The sequence below is a fragment of the Sylvia atricapilla genome, chromosome 1 (assembly GCF_009819655.1).
Source record: "Sylvia atricapilla isolate bSylAtr1 chromosome 1, bSylAtr1.pri, whole genome shotgun sequence".
NCBI lineage: Eukaryota > Metazoa > Chordata > Aves > Passeriformes > Sylviidae > Sylvia > Sylvia atricapilla.
Window position 1 is genome coordinate 129,733,589 of NC_089140.1, and position 14,109 is coordinate 129,747,697.

A 14,109-nucleotide genomic window follows, 5' to 3' on the forward strand; every position below is an offset into this window, starting at 1 on the left:
ATTGTGTAATACTCTCTTTCTCATCATGGCAGGTAAACAGTAGCCTCCTCTGCCTTGACCATATTCCAGCTCTTCAACCTAGCAATTTCCCAAATTTTCCTCATATTAATATCCTCTGAAGGGCAGGTCCTTCTCCAGCCTTCTCCAATCCATGCAAAGCTGTAGCTAGGCCGATTCTTGACCCTTTCCCCAGTTGTAGCCTAGGATGGCAGCTTCTTTCCTACAGGGCTGTTAAAAGGTTACTGGGGTAACCTTGTAACACTGCAACTCTATGTATGCACAATTCTAACATTGGATTTTGAAAGAATTTGAAAAAAGCAAGTATTTGTATTTTGTCTAGGATGAACTTCAGGTCACTAAACCTCTGGATTAAAGTCATCACTGCTGCAAATCAGTCCTTTTCTGGTTCCTATTAAATAAAAACATGCAAACAGCAAACCGAAACAACCCCACCACAATCCTTCATAAAAACTGCTAAGACATTAATAGCCAATGTTACTAGGAGGTTGTCAGTGGGCTATTTTAAAATGTAAAAGCCCCCTTTACATTAAAAATTTTAGAAATCAGAAGAAAAACCAGTCTCCTAAAATTTAGTTCACTAAAAGCAAGAGGAACAGTTTACACCAGCTGTAGAAACAAGTCAGAGTCCATTACAGGTTGAATTATTTCACAAGCTAAATATCCCTCCCATAATTGTTTGAATTGGCACTGGTTAACAACCAACTGAATTTCCTACTGTACAAGTATCAAGAAAATGTCCCACTTCAGTATTAAAAAATTGAAATCAAACTTACTCTGAGCTCAGGGTAATCCCAAAATGCTCCCCATGGGTAAATTTTCTTTGCTTTCCCATCACATACTTGTGATTCTTAGTCTACCTGAGACTATCTTGCATGAGCCACAGTGTGTACCCGCAAATCTGCAGTGGCACAAATGTCTTAAGTCAGGGTTTCTCTTTATTTGGAATACAGTATCAGTGAAGTATCCTATACCTGGAATGGGTATGTCTCTGCAATAACAGAGAACTGTTACCTTTTTTGCACTAGGAAATGCTTGACTTTTACTTTCTGGCAAAAGTCACAGCTCCATAAAAATGAGAAACTTGGATACAAAAAAAAAAGAGCACTAGGGAAAAATGTCACGTTGCTATTACAGCACTGTACGGTAGAAGTCCAAGTAATTTAGGTTAGGAAAAACATCTTACATTGCAAACTTTAGGACATAAGTATTCCATTTCACATGTGACTCTGGGTCCACACTGCTTGAAGTACAGGTTTTTTACCTCGCATTGTTTATTACTGGGAAGCTACTCATAGAAGAAATTAAAGACAAGAGATTATTTTTCAATTAGTACCATTTGAAAACCAAACAGAATCAAAACCAGCAGCTGCTGAAAAACACAAGTTTGGCCAGCAAAACTAGAGGGGCAGCAACGTTATGCAAGAAAATGCTGAGTTGAGAGAGACATAACAGAATTAACAATGGATTCAAGAAAGATAAAACCTAATAAATACTGTAACCATCCTCAAGAAGAAAAAAGGAGCTAAAGGTCCAGTTTGACTTTCCCTTGTTATTTGAACCTGCAGAAAGTTTGAGCTTTTTGGCAATCCAACATTTCATTCTCCTTGCTTAGGTATGACTGTTTAGGAGATGTGATGCCCTTATTTCTGGAAGGAGACTTAGCCACAAGGATCACTCTCTTTCATTTTTTTGACCCATTTTTCAGTTGTCTTTGACATTTTAATGTTCTTCCACAGGAATATACTCAGAGGATGCAAACTGAACTTTCCTGGAACAAGAAGGAAGAACAGTGTTATCTGAACCACTTATATTGAGCTAAGAAGGAAATTCTGACTTGTTGAGGAAAGTTTACTCTGCAACTCTCCTGACTCAGCTAACAGCAGGTAACAACCACTTTTACACCAAGAAGTAGCTCTCAGGGAAAAAAAAAAAGCAACACAAAAAAAAAATCAACAAACCAGCTTTCACAGCTAAAGCTCTCCTCCCACGCTCTTTGTTTTTCATGAACAAAAAGCCAAAAAACCCTTAATTTCAAAATTAGTTCAGTGACAGCCTCCAAAAGCCCATCTATAATGTGATGATGAAAAAGTAGAGGTACTTAATGCCACAGTCTTTTAACAGTAAGACCAGCAGCCCTCAGGGCACCCAGCCTGCTGAGTTGGAAGCAAACTATGTTCTTCCTTCTTTTCCAAGGAATTTTCCTCTGCAACATTCATTGTTTCACTGGACACTGTCTAAGATTGATGAGTAAAAGGACTGAATGTTTCTTACAGGTACTGTAAAATAGTTTAATATATCCTGATAGTGCTGGTACCTCACACAGGTATTTTAGGAACCATCACTCTCTGTCACTTCCCTACATGCCTGAGGGCCCCAGGTTGGATTTGACATCTGAGGTACAGAGAAACTTGTGATGGAGTGTGCAGGAAGTGGAGGGGTTGGTGATTAAACTGTTTTTACATGCATTTGAGCATGTCCTGCAGTCAGCTTTTATTTCTCACAGGCAGTTGTCATCCATTTGTGTTCATAATGTGCTACAGTATTGCCTGTTGCTGCAGAAAATAGTCTTCTAGAATTGCTTCCATGCATGATTCCATCATGGAAGTTGGTACCTACCTTTGGTACAGGCAAGGTAAGGTATATCTAAGGGAAAAGAGGGGAAGATTTTAATAGTGTCATTAAGTTGTGAATGTGACTGTTATCTGGGCTTTGAGATGAGAACTAAACTTGGGCATACTTGCACAAGACTTTGCTGGAGTCATGCCCTTCTGATTTTCCTGGGATTGAAACCTCATTAAACTGTATGAAATAATAAAACCTTTGAAAGCAGTTCTGTTCCTACTCATGCCACCCATATTAAAGCAGAGACTGCCTTTCTTCTTTCCTTGTTTATTTACTTTCTTTTCCTCAGCCTCTGACTGGCATCTCTTCTTTCTCCTCTGAAGACTCATTCAGGGCCAGTGTTAACCTGGACCTGCAGTCTTTCAATTTAAATCTGCATTTCTGGCACAGTAACATAAAATATTTGTACTGGTTCACTCTAGAGGAAGAAAAGCACATCCATTCTCTATTTTCCTTTCTGCCCCACACTCCTGTTTTCCATGTGCTTCTTTCCAGCAAACTCACCAACTGCCCCATGTCAGACACTCATCTCCTCCTATACCATAAGGATATTCTCCTTACTAAGTCCTAGAAGCCCTTCAGGAAATTTGGCACCCTAGTAGAAATGGTGCTGATGTCTGGCAAGATCTGACAGGTGGGTCAGGGTCTTGGCACATTTCTGGCTCTCTGCTATCAGCAGACTATGTAAAATAATGGTGAAGGGTGGAACAAAGAATGAAAAAACCCACATAGTTTGGTTACACATAATAATCTGATGGATTATTTTTCTGCACTTCGCTAAGGCATAATGGAAACACAGAGACAGTTCTGTTCAACTGAAGTTCAGAATCTTCATCTTTAGGAAAGCAGTTGGAAACAATTTGCCTCAGACCTGCAGAACAGTATATCTTTTTGGACTTGTTAAACAGGAATTTTAGAGGGTTTTGGTGGTTTGTCTTTGTAGACAGACTAGCTTGACTTGTTCCTGAAAGCATTTTTTTCCTCTGATCATTAACTGAATTGATATAGTTTCTTGCATTAATAGCAAACAAATCAAACCATCCTATTTGAAAGCCAGTGCAATTCAGGAGAAAACAAAACATCAGGAAAATAAAACAAAAGAAAAAACAAAACAAATGCACCTTTTAGTCTCAAGCCCTTGCTGTTGGCATGTTGTGGTCTTTTCAGTTTTCAAATGGCTGCATGTAAAGAAACGTTTGAGTTATTAAAGCTTCCTTTACTCACCTGACCTGTTAACATTGTCCTTTCTTTCACAGTAACTGCTTTTTGATTACTTAGAAGCACAGAAGCTTGTCTGTTTGGGTTTTTGTATTTATTTTCAGCTAATTCTATATGCTTTGTATTGTTTTACCTTGTAGGGTCTACCTACTAGGCAAAAATCACAAGAGTAGTAAAAATCCCATTTTTGTTTCCCAGTATTTCCTTGATGGAAATATTCTTTGGGATGCTCTTTGCTCTCTCTATATATATACGTATATATACACATATAGATATAATTTACTGAAACCTAGTTGTTCAATGACTAGAGCTGGTGCCCTTATGTGAAACTAGACTGTATAAATGCTGATACTTTGAGAATAATTCATGTGCTGTGATGTCTTGAGAGCCCTGCATGCTGCAAGAGTTATGGTGTTCAGTGTGTGTGAGACAGTGCACACATGTGGCCAGAAAAACAGTGTTGAACAAAACAGGCCAGAAAAGGTGTCTTTGACACCTTTTATGACTGCAGTTATCTGGAGGAATTGATAATTAAAAACCATCCCATGTCCACTGACGTGCATGAAGTATTAAACACTGACTGAAGAGCTTTCCTCCAAAATACACATTTTTCTCACTTTCTCCTAAATCAGGGGAAAGGAATTTAGCAGTATTTACTTAGAAGTTACTTACAGATTTGATATATGATCATTTAAATGTTATTAATGTATTTGATATAACCACAGGACTTACTTGTGTACTCAATTTCATTGGCTGGTAACTGATTAACTGAGAAAAGAAGACTGAATATTTCTGTTGGCTTATATAATGTTACTGCAGTTCTACAGTGAACTTTTTGCTTGGAGTGATGGTCTTTATTTCCAATCTTTAGCCATATCAAATACATTAGCTGAAAAGTTACTTTATATTTTCTGCTTAGGTCAGATCCAGGCCCCTTCAGTTGCTAGTCCCTGCTGAGCCTCTGTGTCAGACTTGCAGTTGCCAACACAGAAAAAGGACATCTTTTTTCCTGCTTCTGGATCCTGATGTGTTTTTTTCCCCCCAAAATATGAAGATGGCTGAATAAATGGTCCTAACATTAAGAGAGATGGTGGGTTTCTAGAGCCTTTGAGGCATAGGAGCCAGCCCTACTTGTAACCTCTCTGACAATGACACTTTTCCAGGACTGTAAATCTAATGCAAGTAAAATTAATGATAAATTAATTTTTTTTTAAATGCTTGCAGTTTCAGCAAGTAATAAATACATCCCCTTTCCCACCCTCTCACAGTAGTCTCCTCTTGATGAACCATTTTATGCCATGGGATGTCAGTGCTACTGGCCTGAATTCCTGACTTCTCTCCTAACCAGTAATTTCACCCAGAAAAAAGTTAGTGGCTGAGGTAATGCGACATAAAATATGAACCCACTGGACTTGGACCATTTCTTTAAGCAAAGGTGTCCTGAAGACAGGGTGGGGAGGGTTAGAAATCCAGAAAGCCTCCATTTCAGTGGCAGTAGATGAAAAGGTGTTTGAGCTGCAGTGGTGAAGCAAAGATGCCACTGTCAGCTGTCTCTGTATGATTTTACAAGGATCCTCAACCTGGTGAGGTGCTGTGAGCACACAATACTGTCCTGCAATTGAACCTGCAGGTTCAGGCCAATAACAGGAAAGTTCATTGCTAGCTGTCAAAAAATTACTTTTCTTGGTTCATCTAGTGACCATCTGCAGAAGGAAAATTGTTGCCTCCTCCTTCTTCTGGTGGTGCGGTTATAGGAGAGATTTAGGCTCCAAAAATGTCAGTGTTTAGTTTAATTTGGAGTGCTTTGAAATGTGATTTATTCATTAATCTGGAGATTGGTGACTCTTCACTGTTCTAGAGAGTGAAAGAGAGACCAGTTGACCCAGCCAGCTCAAGATCTTCAAAGGTTACTGCACCAGAGAAATCCCCAAACCAGACAGTATTGCTGTGTACCAGAAATTTCTGGCACTAGTGATAGCTTCATGCTTTCAATTCCAGATCATATTCACCCATTAATTATAGATGAGGCTTTATAATGGATTGTAACCCCCAAAACTTCCTTAGTTTGGCTAAAAAGTAATTCATCAACAATGGTTTTAATTATTGACAGGTATTGGAACAGTGTTCCTCCAATCTGAGGAACATCTGTTCCTGCTGAAAAAACAAAGGGACCTTTTCAGTGAGTAAATCTCAAGATTGGTAATATAAAAGACACACAAACGCTGGAGTGGAAGTATTCCTTTTAAACTTCCATAACATTTCTATTGTCAATACTCTGATAAGTCAGAGTCATCCTCAGTAACACACAGTGCAGTCAGTGAGCACACAGATTTGGACAATAAACATTAAAAATGGGTGTCAGGTACCAGCAGAGGCCAGTATACACCAGGTGAAATCCATCAGTAAGTCTGGTAGATCATGGGCCAGAAGGGAGTGGAAGGAGACTGACCCTTCTGGTGTGTTCTACACTCACAAAGCAGCAGCTGTCCTGCCTTCAAGCAGAACCCTTTCATGTGTTGTCAGGTACTATGTCAGCAGCTGAAGGAAATTTTGGTGTAAGGGTGACTGAATTATAGTAATTTAATTTGTGTGTGCAGATTAGTGTAGCCTCAGCCTTTGGAAAGTCAAGCTGGAAGGCAGAGTAGCAGCACCAGCTCTGGAGAGTCAAAGTAGCAAGAAAAAGAGAAAGAAAAAGGAGCAGCAGCAGCAGCAGCACAGGAAGCAACACATTGGAAATGGAAGAGAACTGGAAAAGAGCCAAAACCACAAACATGGGGAAAAAGACAAAAGAAGAGCAAAGAGAAAGAGAAAGATGATCAACAGGTGAAATCTTGTCAGAATGACAGATGTTAAAAAAAATTACTTAATTTCTCATTCATCAGTCCTTCCATCTCTGGAGATGTGTGCTAGTTTTGGACATGCAGATCAATAGGACACACAAATCCATCAAGACATGGGTGTGTTCTGACTGGACTTGACACCAGGGAACACAGAGCCAGTGCATGGGGACACCCAGGAAACACAGAATATTCTGGCATCAGGTCAGTATTTATTGTCCCAGGCAGGGACACAGTGGTGGAACAGTGCTGGTTGAGTGGGGGGTCTCAGGAATGCTGGCACGGCTGGCACAGCAGGCACAGAGTGCTGGGATGAGCTTGCAAGGGTATGGTCCCCAAAGGGGTGTGTATATGGGGGGATGGCAGTAGGTTGGGATGTAGCATGGGATTCCAGGCATGGGCTGTTGGGGTCCCTGGGGTTGAGGTCACCCTGATGCTGGGGCCCCTGGGTTGGAATCAACATCCTTGGAGAAGCTCCTATGTCACCTTGTGTCTCTGTGGTTGCCTTCAGTCTCTCCCAGTCACTCCAGGACCATTCCATAATGGCTTTTTAATGCCATGCACTGTCTCTTCTTGTGGACAGGGAGGACAGGAATTGTCCCTGTCCAGAAACAGTGGGGGCTGGAGCACCTTGATCTAACTTCCAGCTTCTAGTGCTGGTTTCAGTCTTTGCTGTGTCCTCTCACGTGCTGCCTGAACATGACAGGATGAGACTGGAGCCATAAGGAGCTGCAGGGACACTTCTGACTCAGACCACCCTTGTTACTCCAGGCTTGCCCCTTGGAGCAGGCACTGAGTCCCAAGAGACAGAGAGTGCTGGTGTGGGAAAGCTGGGTTTGAGTGCAGATCTTTATGGAAGATATTGTGGGAATAAGAAATCGAGAAGTTGAAGAAAATTTGAGGTGAGCTCCTGGAAGACACAAAGATGGGGCTCGGCAGGAAGTCTTGTGCAGCACTGCTGCAGGAATAGGGTGTACAGCAAGAGGCACTGAGGAGTGTGCGACAATTAAATTGCTTCTGATTTCTGCAGAGAGCTTGAGCATGCAAGAAAGAAAGGACACAAAAACAAGGCATTGCAACCACTGCAATGGTGGTGTTCCTCTCCATCTTGAAATTGCCCTGCTAGAATGGCCTGGCAGGAAAAGTGGGATCTTCAAGGCGGCCTCCAAAACCTGGGCAACACTTGTTTCATCAATCCTGCAGTGCCTGACACAGTGCACGCTCCTGGCCAACCCCCTTCTGTCATACAAGCACAGACAGTCCTATGAGTCCTTCCTGCTCCACATTTTACATCTCTTGGGCAGCTCAGAAAGACGGAAAATTAATGGTGACTTTAGGAACAGCTCCTAATTTCCCCCTGGAAAGCCTTCAGAGCTCAGTGTAGTGCAGAAAACAGGTTGGCTTGTTGTCATGTGCCATGTTCCAGTTCCCAGGGAAGATCATTTGTTGCTTCCTGTGGCTCCTGAAGTGCATCTGAAAGTCCTCTCTGGAATTTTATGCATCTGTCATTTAAACACGAGATCGTTTGGTGTTTGGGATTTTTTTCCTTGAAAGTTTTTGTTAGCTACACATATTTCACTTACACATTTCTTTGTAGCACAGCCAGCTCTTCAAGAAAGTTCTCCAATGGCTTCAGAGTCCAGTCTCATGTGTGACTTTTGCAAATCCCTTTTCTTGTCCGAAAGCAAATAGCTGTATTTTAGTTTGCCCTAAGTTTTCTCTCAAAAAAACCCACAATCCCCCCCAAAGCCCTCACCCCAACACAAATACTTTTCTTATCTGCTATGCTTTTAAGCATTTTAAAGGTCAGTTATTAATACACTCTTTGCATCTTCAAATGGGAAAGTTAGTAACTCTCAACTTACTACATTAAACACTTGCTACAGGTTGCAGTGAAATAAAAGGCATGTACCCCTTTCATTAAGTGAGTTTTCATAAGCATGAGATCTAATGATTGTGAGGAAAAATTTGTAGTAAAACCTTATCTGAAAACTTAGATTTTCCATCAAATTCTCTGCAATAGCAAAATTTTATAGTGACAGTCTTGGTTCATTAAATTTGCTTTTCTGCCAGTTCATTCAAGGAAAACAGTCCTAGCACTCCATTCCAAATTGCTACTATCAAGTTACTATCAAGAAGAGTAGGTATAACTCAAACTACTGTCACTTATCCAGAAAATGTCACTTATCCTTATCTCTGATCTTTGCAAGAGTTTCTTTGAAGTATTTCCTGATTAATTATGGCAGATTTTTAGAATTCTTCCACAGTAGGGAATCATGTATTAGATCTGTTTTATGGCACCTCATCTTCTGTTCCTGGAAGCAAATAAAAACTGGAGACAAATGTTTGTGCTAAATGTGTTGTTTAGAGCACTTTTACTAGCCTTAAATCCAAGAAGTGGATATTTTTTTTCAAAAAAGTGCTAAAAAGTATTAGCGATAATACTAAAGAGAAAAAACCACGGAGAAAACCCACAAAACCAGGGTTCCAATTTTGTACACTGTCCCCCCACACCACCTCCATCCCAAAACTTTTTGGTTGCTGCCTACCCTTTTTTTTTTTTTGCTTAGCTGTTGCAAATGAGCTAGAAGGTTCCCAAGCCTTGCACCTGTGCAGTGTGCTTGAGTCCAAGTCTCTGTTAAGTACAAGTAAGAACATCAGATCCCAACACACTTAATTTGCTCCAGCACCAGCCTTGCTCAGAGCTTTTGTTATCAAAAAGAAATTCTTGTGTGCCCGTCATTTTTATTTTTTTTTTCCTTCAAGATGCTACAGCCATACTTTATAATTAATTCATCAACTCATTCTTTTTAAAACATTTTGGTGTCTGGCAGCATTCCATTTCCATCACTGGTCAAAGTGAAACCAAAAATGATCAGAGAATTACCTGCCTGTTGAGATCATCTTACTCACACATATCCAGTAGCAGGTCTGGCCTCCACAGCAAATGCAGTCTCCAGACAGCTCTCTGGTGTCCAGGCTGGACACTGCTGATGGAGACCTGCACTGCTCTGCCATGCTGCCTTGTTACTGGGGTTTGTTATCAAGATGGACTTTGCCTCATAACCACTGAGTTAGAGTTCTGACCTCTTTGTTTGGCAAGTTGAAGGGGAATTCTAACACAAAGTGTCCAGGTCTTTGTAAAGCAGGATCTAGAGATTCCAGTCTGCTGATGGCTCTGATTACCACAACCTTTCCACCAGTGAAGCCATCCATTAGTCCCAGAAGTGTTCCTACAACACAGCTAATAGAACAATATGATTTTCATTCACTAGTTTAGTAAATTTTCTTCAGTTCCACATAACCATCTCCACTGATCCCTCAAAAAGGACAAGTTTTTAATGATGAGATGTGGATTTGCAAAAGACTTGTTTTAAGACATTAAATACAGATGCGATAACACAACACAGACCTTGAGCTGACTTCAAGCTTAGTGAATTGTTTTCAATTCTCATTTAAAAATCATCTGAAATTCATGAGCACTGAATTACTACTTTTCAGGTGAAATGAAGGTGTCACATCAAGTTAAATAGGTTGTGGTCTTCTTTTCACAAAGATCAAACCTTCTACAAAAGATACAAAACATGTCCTACCGATAAACCTGGTCTTGTTTGTTGTTACATATAGGAGCAAGAGCATCAATCTCACCCAGGAAAACAACTGAAGGCTGTATCTGGTAGGCCTACAAAGAAAACAGCACTATTTGAAAGAGAAAATACATGAAAAACATTATGGTTACAAGACCACTGCAACTGGTTAGTTTGGGGTTTTTTTGAAGGGGATGGTGGTGCTTTGCAAAATTTTCTTGTTTGCATTATTAATATTTCCCAATACATCCCAAGATTTCCAGCCCCCTCAACACCCCACTAGAAAAGGAAACACTGACAGTCCCATTTCAGTTGAAGGACCTGACAAAACATGAAAAAGAATTTCTTCTTGACCACAGAAAATTAGTTACAACTCAGACAGAACATGTGGCACATTTCAATCTTACCTGCTCAAATAATAAATGAAACTGTCATTCATATTCTTCTGCCCATTCACTCAGGCAGTTGACACCATTTTTCATAAAAAATATTACTCCCCCATCACCCTGGCTACATTCATTAGCAACCACACAAGCTACCAGTGTCTCTCCAGTCCCTGGAGCACCATAGAACAGGAAATCTCTGCAATTAAAAAAAAAATCACATTAAAAAATCATAATGGAATAGAGTCTGTTATAACCCCCATCCCTAAAACATACAGCTCTGCTCTCCTCAGCAAAACACTTCAAAGATAAGACAGCAGTAACAGCTAAGGTGTGAGAAAAGTCAAAAGGGTTCCTACACAATTCAACAATGCAAAAATGAAATTAATGAAGAGGATAATGTGTATGTACAGAATATTGAGTAAAGATAGTAACATCCCAGAAGGACACATCCAAAAGCTCTGACGAACCAACAGGGGTGGTTACAACACAGTGGAGTCAAACAAATTTCAAATGCAGAAGCTGAGACCAGGATAATTTAGAAATCAACAGTTCTGCATATTCATTCTCATATTCACAAAAGGCAAGATTTGAGAGCAAAGCATTTCACTGCTCCTTTAAAAGCTTTAAATTACTGGGTTTGGTCTCCCTTTGCAAGTGATAAAGAAGAAGTAATCTAAAGCTGGGAAGGTGTTCTGCATTTTCATCAGCTAGAAAAGCCAACATGCTGCTGCTTCAAAATATTCATTTAATAAAGAAGCAAAAAACCATAAAGATTTTCCTTTTATTGTTTGTAATATTTTTGAAGTTACTGAAAGCAAAGCATTTAAAGTCCCATGTCAATATACCATGACTGAATTTTGCCGATCAAGAATATATAATGTTAATAATTAAATCTCTAATATTAATTTTGTAACACAGAACTCAGCTGTGTAAGAAGTGGACGGATTCTTATTTTAGACCAAGCACAACAAACACTGCAAAGTTTCAGTTGCAAGTTCTATCAATTCTAAAACTGATGCTTGAGCATTTGAATAAAACACAGAGTTTGTGGGAGAGACAAGTGCACTTCTATAAAGAAAACTACAGTTGACTACCAGTAGGTAATTCATTGTACATGGAACTCTAAAGGAAAAAAATCTCCAACTCCAGCTTTTAAAGGCAAGACACCTGTAATGGATAATCTCACCTCACAGTAAACCTCTGAACCTACATATATACTGTTTCTACCATTTTTTAAAATATTACTTCTTAATTTTCTTAAAACTACTTTTTGCTACTGCTAAGAAACCCTCCACACAACAGTGCTGAAACTTTTGGAGCATTTTTATATGTTAAAGAAAGCTGCAACCTCAGTGAGGTTCCATCAGAAATTCTATGTCAGCACAAAAGAAAGGGTCACAGCAATTTTCAAATTGCTTGAGAGAAATCTGTAAGCCATGGGAGTTGTAGAAAGCCCATTACTGGAAGCTTTCATAAATAGTGCAAAGGTCTCACTGACACGATGAAGTAAAAATCCTTACTGACACAACTATTTGCATTGGCTCAACACCAGACAGATTGGCTTCAGTTTTCATGTGATCCCTGTGAAGATTTGAAGTGAAAATGCAAGCCCCAAAACAGCTGTGTGCAAACAGTGTCCATTCAAAAATCATGAGGTGATTCAGGAAGCATAGTATAAGACATGTGTTGCAGCATATCACTGCTATTTCGTATTTTCTGAAGATATTTCCTCCACCCTTAAAGCACAGCTCTGGCACAACTTAGAAGTCAGATTATAATTAGAGAGTGAAAATAAATGTCTCTTTAGACTACACTATGCTTTGGAAGAGGTTTTTTTCAGCTAAATTAAAATTACAAATAAATAATCACTCTATGTGAAATAGTAAAGTAAATTAGTGTATACCTCTTCCAGTAGAACACTCCATGATCTCCCATTCTTTGTTTTCTATTAATCTTCTCTTTACAGCCATTTTTTTGCAGGATTGCTTCTGCAGTACTAAGATACAAAGTTGACAACTTAGAGCAAAGATAGATAAACATAAAAACCCCCATTGAAACCAGTGCACATGATCAGTATGATATTTCTATAAAGTGACCACAAAGCAAGAATCACTGGCATTTGGCCAAGTTCTTCAACACTACTTAAAAATTAGGTCAAATGTTTACTTTTTCTATAGAGAGACTTAGGAACAAGTGTTTAAGGATTTGCAAACAGATTGTTTTCAGGTTTATTTTCCTGTCTTGCTGAACAGAGTAAAAAAAAAAAAATCCCATTAGTAGGAAAAAAAAGAATTCCGAAGATATAGGAAGGTAACAGACGAAAATTATGGCAGGCTTTCATAGCACTAAAGTTACTTTCCATGATAACATTAAGTCATTTTTAGTTCCTAGCCTTCCTCAGACAACAGGTTATTCTTCTGTTAACCAGAGTTAAGGTCTTGTGCTGATTTTCCATGACTACATATGGTAGAAGAAGCATCTCACTGCTGTTAGTTACACTATTCAAACTTTTCAGAAAACAATGTCACTTTGCACTTCATGACAAGAATTAAAACAGGCAAACAGGCAGAAACACTAGGACTGCTTCATTTTGCCTGTATCCAACTTTCTGCTGCATCTCAACTCGACTGGGTATTATAAAATTATTTGTAAGCATTAAAGAAAAATTAATTAACTACGAAGCTGCTTCTGATGCCAAGAAAATTGATCTAAAGGACAACTTAAATCTACAGAAGTTTACAACACAAAGGGGTATTTTTTGTTCACAAGAACCAACCCAGTCCACACATAAAAGATCTTCTGGTGTGAAGATCACTCTGCAACTGGCAATCACAAAATGAAGACGCCTGTTGTCAATTTAAATATTGGCTGTGCCTGAATTCTTTACACATGAAGCACCTGCCAAATACACCCTGCTGCACACATTCTCAGATTTGTGGCTTAAACAGCCATAAGCACCTGTTTCCAAAAAACTCATGGCTTAAACAGCTTGGCCCACATTTTATATAAATCAGTGCATTAAGAATAATTACATGATAGCGCAGGTTGACACACTGGATGGATTTGAGAGAGAAGTGGAAGACCAGATTGTCATGCTCTAGGGTGCTCAGACCTCCATGTCCTGCTCCCTTTCCTGTGTCCCTCTTCCACAGCAGGACAAACTCAGCTCAGTGATGTGGCTCTTGCTTATCTGTGTCTGTCTGTGCTGGGATAGAAAATCCAGTTGAAAGTCAGAAAGTTCAGCGGGTTCATGATTAATACTGGAAAACCCCACTACCTGTTTTTAATCCCCAGAAAAGCTAACCACATTATTGCTCAATAATGTGAAATTTGAAAAATGAAACTGCCGTATCACATGTAACTGAAAATTTCCTGGGGGGAAAAAAAAGCAAATAAAAAAGCAAGAAAGGGAAAAACACAAAAAAGAAAAAAGCGGAG

General features: G+C 39.4%; 1 long non-coding RNA gene across 2 annotated transcripts; it reads right to left on the minus strand.

The window, feature by feature from the left end:
* Positions 1-9,440: 9,440 nt before the first annotated feature.
* Positions 9,441-14,097, minus strand: LOC136370402 (uncharacterized). 2 transcript variants are annotated; one of them, XR_010745171.1, is made up of 3 exons: positions 13,784-14,097; positions 12,575-12,667; positions 9,441-10,867 (listed from the first exon to the last, which is right to left on the minus strand). It is a non-coding gene; the product is annotated as an uncharacterized lncRNA (long non-coding RNA). The 2 variants fall into 2 exon arrangements; XR_010745174.1 differs by having other exon boundaries at positions 13,704-14,097.
* Positions 14,098-14,109: the final 12 nt, after the last annotated feature.